Source organism: Watersipora subatra, chromosome 4 (genome assembly GCF_963576615.1).
Source record: "Watersipora subatra chromosome 4, tzWatSuba1.1, whole genome shotgun sequence".
NCBI classification, from domain to species: Eukaryota; Metazoa; Bryozoa; class Gymnolaemata; order Cheilostomatida; family Watersiporidae; genus Watersipora; species Watersipora subatra.
Window position 1 is genome coordinate 58,116,914 of NC_088711.1, and position 7,330 is coordinate 58,124,243.

Consider the following 7,330-nt stretch of genomic DNA (forward strand, 5'->3'; position numbering starts at 1 on the left):
TAAAGATATCATCAGGTAATGTACCAGTAGCCACTGTAGATGTTGTTGTGCCTGCACCCTAAGAAGCTAACAAGGACACTATACATGAAATCGTTGAAGAGCCGAGGCGATCTAATCGTGTACAAAGAGCCCCAGTACGTTACGGCATAGATGAATATGCGGATCAAACATCACAAATTTCTCATACCGCATATCAAGCTTGTCAAATTATTGAACCACAAACATTTGAGCAAGCAAGAGGGAGTTCTGAGGCTAAGAAGTGGCTGTCTGCTGCTAATTCTGAATACCAATCTCTAATAGAAATTGATGCGTGGGACCTTGAACCATTACCTCCAGGTAAAACGTCAATAGGATCTAAATGGGTGTTTAAAGCCAAACTCGCTGCTGATGGGACTGTAAATAGATTTAAGGGGAGTTTAGCCGCCAGAGGATATGCACAAAAGGCTGGAATAGATTATGAAGAAACATTTGCACCAGTCGTCAAATTCACATCTATTCGTACGCTGTTGGCATATGCTCTACAGCGCAAAATGAATATACATCGGATGGATGTTGTCACTGCATTCTTGAACGGAGTACTGGAAGAGGATATCTATATGACTCAACCTGAAGGATTCATTGAACCACAACAGGCCGACCTAGTATGCAAACTTCACAAATCGCTGTATGGACTTAAGCAATCACCAAGATGTTGGAACACTGTCTTGGATGAATATCTCAAATCAATCAATTTCAGACGATCTGGCGCAGATTCCTGCGTTTATGTTCGAGATAATGATAGTTTTAAAACAATTATAGCTGTGTATGTTGATGATCTCATCATCATCAGTGACACTGAACAAGAGATGAGCTTTGTCAAACAAAATTTGGCAACACGTTTCAAAATGAAAGATCTTGGAAAGTTACATTACTGCTTGGGCATCAACATTAAACAAGAGGAGGAAACTCTTAGTTTACATCAAAATCACTACATTTTACAGATTCTAAAACGATTTGGCATGGAAGATGCAAAACCGGTGTCAACACCAGCTGATGTGAATGTTAAGTTCGTAAAGGATGATGGTGTTAGCAAGCCTGTGCAACCAGAGAGCTACCAAGCTATGGTGGGAAGTCTCTTATATTTAAACCATAACTGTCACGAACAACTTTAATCGTATTTTCTAGGTGAATCAGACACGCTGATTCCGATTTTGTACTCAAAATAAAGATTAGCCCACTAACCTTCAAAGTCATTTAGGCTTTTTTAAAGCGTTTCAATATCCGTTTCAAAAACAACACAATCGGCATTACAAGCTCCGCCCATAAACATGTGACGAAACCTAGCTTTTTCAGAAACGGAAGTTAGGAATGTTTAGTCCGACTTAGAATAATAGAGATGGGTGTCTTAAAACCCATTATTATCTAAATCCAGCCTGTAAAATAGTTTCAGCTTTTTATGAAAGGGATATAAACTATTTAAAATTGCTCGCAGTTTGTTACATGACGTTTAAATGGGCTGGACGCCAAGAAAAATGAGCTCAAAAAGCGCGGTTTTATCACGAGCTAGCGTTGTTATTGCGCTTTTTAAATATGCAATGCTAAATAGCTTATCTACCTTTCAAAAAAAACTGATATTATTTTCAAGGCTGAATTTAGATATTAATGGATTTTAAAAGACCCATATCTATTATTCTAAATCGGTCTAAACATCCCTACGTAACTTCTGTTCCTAAAAAGCTAGGTTACGTCAAGTATTTATGGGCGGAGCTTGTTATGCCGATCGTGTTGTTTTCGAGACCGATATTAAAACACTATAAAAAGTTCTTCATTACTCTGAAAGTTAGTGGCCTAATCTTTATTTTGATTACAAAATCGGAATCAGCATGTCTGATTTACCTAGTAAATATGATAAAAGTTGTTCGTGGCAGTTATGGTTTAACTATAGCAAATCGTTCAGACATTTCTCATGCAGTGGGAGCAGTCTCTAAATACTGTGCGGCCCCCAACAGAAGCTCGTCTAACAGCAGCAAAGCGCATATTACGCTACCTCAAGGGATCACTCGACATCAGAATCACATATCACCGATCTAGTAATAACAAAGTGTTTGGCTACACTGATGCTAACTGGGCAGGAGATCTGGATGATCGACACTTTACGTCTGGAAACATATTCTTACTATCTGGTGCGTCAATCAGCTGGTTAAGCAAAAGGCAAAGCGTGGTAGCAGTGTCTACGGCTGAATCTAAATATATTTCTCTCTTCCATGGTACTAAAGAAGCAATGTGGCTAAATAAACTCATCACCGACATTGGTCTATCAGCGTCTACTGAACCAACCAAGATGATGGTTGACAATCAAACCGCCATAAAAATCGCACAAAATTCTAATGAACATGGCCGCATAAAACATATAAACATCAAATTTCACTTCACGAGAGAAGCTGTAGTAAACAAGCAGATTAGTTTAGAGTATTGCCCTATTGATAGTATGGTAACTGACATCCTGACTAAACCGATACCATGAGAGAGATTCACAAAATTACTAAATCTGATAGAACTTACTTGATATTATAAAACCAGTAACCTAGTGGAAGTGTTGAAATATTATTGTCCTTTTTGTCAAGCTTTTTATAGCTTATTTCTAGTGTAATGTAATTATAGCTTACTGGTTTATGTGGCTTTTTTGCTTTTCTAGCTTGGCTTGCCAGCTGTTGATAATACTTGTTATGATGTGATTAAAAGGTTGGTCACTCCTGTTGTAGCTGTCATATTGAACTGATATGAAAAATATACTGTCTCAACATTCGCTATAGTAATTTATGTTTCAGCTATAAAATATAAACAAACAACAGTTACAAGTTATATAAATGCTTCAGTTGTTTAAAATTTGGTAAACTTACAAACTTTGTGTTTAGCCGAGTAATTTAGGCTACATATTTCCTCATCAATAAGTATACATTATCCAACTACATGTATTACCATTTAAATGTTACTATTTTTAGCTAGAAATGGTCAAAATTAATATCATTTCATGCACTGTGACCTGAACTAGTACTTCACCATAAACTGCTTACCGCAGAGTGAATTATATTATATGCTATATTCCAATATTAGGGTATTTTATATTTCATTATATTGCATTGTATTATATTATACTATATTGTTAATAATATATTATATAAAATAATCTATTATTACATCATATTATATCTTGTTATATTAGATTATGTCAGATTATTGTATATGGTGCTGTGTTGAGTTATATTTTAGTGTTTTGTTACAATGTATTGTGTTTATGTGACTGGTGAAGCTTGAAGATGCGGTAAAGAGGTTTTGAACTTTGTTGGTTTGAATCTAAAAAATGCTGGTTCAACAATGATGAGGCAATGAGTCATTTAACTGCGACCGAGTATAATTTATATGCACAGACAAGTAAGGGTATCACTGCTTTGCAGCTTGAAGGAGAAAATGAAGTTGAATGTCTATTGAGAGTTAAAGGCCTCAGAAGAAAAACTACTTTTTATACTGAGTGCGTAAAAAGGAATTTTTCTTGGCAGTTTTTCTGACAGGCCCATTTTTAAAAAAGTGAATGGATGCAAAAAATTAAATTGAAATTGAAAAAGTTTGAAGGGAACTTTTAAGGAATAAAAAAGAACAAAAATTAAAAAGGCTGGTGCAGAAGGCAAATCACTATTTTATTAATACAGAGAATGAAAGCGTGGAGGAAGTTTAAAGAACTAGATACAGACATTGTGGTACATTGTAGGATGATGGGACAGTAAATAGCGGTACAGATGGGGATGTGAGACATAGAAATGCAAGCGCAGGTTAGAACTTGAATTGCGCAGAAAAATTGGTGATAGGTTGTCATTTGAAGTTAATCACATAAAAATTGAGAAGGTATGTGTTATGGTAATAGTTTTCACATAATTCAGTTTTGGCCCAAAATAGGCTGCTATTACTGTTACTGCAAGATTTCTGATTGCACTGAAAAGAGTGTGCCAGTAAAAGGTTTTAATAGGGTCAGGTTTGACATTTCTCTTTCAAATGTGAGGTTTGTGCATTTCATTGCTAGGGAAGGGAAAATTGTAAGTGTAGATGAAAAAGAAATATGTTTTAAATGTTGTACATAATTTGGTATTTCCATCTTTACTGAACAAACATAAAACTACATCAGTTATACAGCGAACAAACTGTTTTTAAAAAAGCAATACTTGCGAAGTGTCATGAAAGAAGGTACACCTATAGAACATCACCTTAAACATACCATCTCCAACCCAGGAGACGGGGTGGCAGTCGCCCGTGCCATAGTCAACACTATAATCTCAGGAAGTGCTTCAGGAGTTACAACTATTTTAATTCACAGAGCATTCACCTCAACGAAGAGAAACTGCGTAAGTTATGCCATCTCCTAGAGGTTTAGGTTCCATTAATTACTTTACTAATCAGAACTCGTTGTTAAGCATAAATGGCTGTGTAGGAGAGCTGCACATGAGCTGGACCAAATCATAAAGGAACTGAAAGTGAAAAGCTTGAATGGTGTAGCTAGTAGCCATGGATAACTCTTCAAGATCAGTAAGTACCCCTGTGCGTGCTTTAAAGCGTTAAAAGGCCTATACCGGATATGCAGGAAGTTGAAGGATTAAATTTGCTGATATTTGTTTAAACAGTCCCAAGTTTGTTAAAGAGTGCCAAAACATCTGAATTAACGAATAACTTGTTCCAACATTGGTTACAATGAGAAAATTTTAAAAGTAGTCCATTCCAGTTCTCCTCGTAAGGTAATACTTGCAGATACGTCAGCAAATACTTGCAGCTTGGGTCATAGTCAGCAGCAGTTGACAGGACTAGGATTATCAAGCTCACGGAACTATTGAAGTCAATGGTTGGATCTGACAGTGGATGTGTCACTGAAGTCAATGGTTGGATCTGACAGTGGATGTGTCACTCAAACTGTCTGCTTCCCTGGATAAATACTTTAATAATGATAGATTATTTAGAGTTGTTGGCAACCCTGAATATATAGGCTGTTACCACCAGGTAGTAAGTACCCTTTATGCGCGGTACAATTCTTGTATTCGCTGTATCAAGGCTAGCACATCTTTCACATTGATTAGACTCTTTGGGCCTCGTCATTCATGTCTACAGTAGTTTGTGATTGTATTGACAACAACTAGGAAGTTTTTTCTAGTGATAACTGTTTTTAAATAAAATTTATGGTTACTCAACACTCTTACTAGCCTTAAAAATTTATGTGAAGCAATCATTGTTGGCAAAGCTGGAACTAAACTTAATGACTTCAGGACAACTATGGGTAGCATCAGTCACGGCTAACTTCTCAAGTTTAAAAGCCTTGGCTGTACAGTATGAGGGTTTTCGTTATTATGATGTTTACACCAAAGCTACAAGAACTTCGTTGCAGGCAAAACTAAGTCTTCAGTCTTGCTGTTTTTTCATGATATATTATATGACACTATTTTAAGAACATCCACTCTAAAGTTTCATGCAGGGTTATTCTAGGTAGCAATTTGCTCTACATTTATCAAGTACAGAAAAACTATCAAAAGCAACCTTCAACGCCCTTTGTGATTCAAATAAACATCTACAAGCTACATGTAGTACTGATGCCACTGGCCGCACCTGCTGAATGCCTTGGTTCCCCACATCAGTCTGTTTAGCCTGTGGTTCAGTCTATGTAGCCTGTGGTTCAGTCTGTGTAGCCTGGCCTTGAATCTGCCTGACCTAACACTTGCTCAGCATATTTCTCTGTTATAAGTGCACAGCAAACCAATCCTCAAAGATTATATTGGCTTTCAACAATTTTTCGTATTAAAAGTCTTTCAAAGCATTTCAATTAAAAAAATATACAGGCTTACAAACCTACTAAAAAAACTGTAGGGCATAGATAAGTTATCAGTTCATTAATACAGTTATTAATTATTAACTTCCAAAGTTTCTAGTGTACGGGGACAACTTTTAGCAAATGTGACTCGACATTCAATATACATACCTTTCAGATATACAGATATATATATATCTGTATATATATATAATATACTTACATGGGTACATAACTTCGAACATACAATGATTCCTTCCGTTTAATGCTGCATATACTAATAATCAATCAGTTGTCGTATCGGAGAAATTATAGCATTTTTGGCTGTAAAACAAAGTTAATAATTTAAAAGGTAGTATTTTGAGTTTTTATGTTCCAGCATGCAATGATCTTAACATGTAAGGCTTGTTGTTGAACCAATTAACTTTACATGTGAAGGTTTTACTGTACTTTATTACATGTGAAGGTTTGACTGTACTTTATTACATGTGAAGGTTTGACTGTACTTTATTACATGTGAAGGTTTGACTGTACTTTATTACATGTGAAGGTTTGACTGTACTTTATTACATGTGAAGGTTTGACCGTACTTTATTACACGTAAAGGTTTGACCGTGCTTTATTACATGTGAAGGTTTGACTGTACTTTATTACATGTGAAGGTTTGACTGTACTTTATTACATGTGAAGGTTTGACTGTACTTTATTACATGTGAAGGTTTGACCGTACTTTATTACATGTAAAGGTTTGACCGTGCTTTATTACATGTGGAGGTTTGGCTGTACTTTATTACATGTGAAGGTTTGACTGTACTTTATTACATGTGAAGGTTTGACTGTACTTTATTACATGTGGAAGTTTGACTGTACTTTATTACATGTCAAGGTTTGACTGTACCTTATTACATGTGGAGGTTTGACTGTACTTTATTACATGTGAATGTTTGACTGTACTTTATTACATGTGAAGGTTTGACTATACTTTATTACATGAGGAGGTTTGACTGTACTTTATTACATGAGGAGGTTTGACTGTACTTTATTACATGAGGAGGTTTGACCGTACTTTATTACATCTGAAGGTTTGACTGTACTTTATTGCATGTGGAGGTTTGACTGTACTTTATTACATGTGAAGGTTTGACTGTACTTTATTACATGAGGAGGTTTGACCATACTTTATTACATGTGAAGGTTTGACTGTACTTTATTACATGTGGAGGTATTACTGTACTGTATTGCACTACCAAAATTGCTTCAACAATTTATCGTCTAGTTTGTATGTTTTGAAAATTTGTCAAAACATTAGCAAAGATAGCAATGTATGATGCTTATCCTAACAGCATGCAGTTTTTGGGTTCAGAATATTTAGATCCTTAGGAGGCTTATTTGTAAATTCTAAAAGTTTGTGAACAATTAGGCAAAAGCGACAATTTGATTTGACATTATTGGTTTTAACAAGACTCGACTAGGTCACATGACACTATAATGGGCGTGACAGTGAGGAGTTAT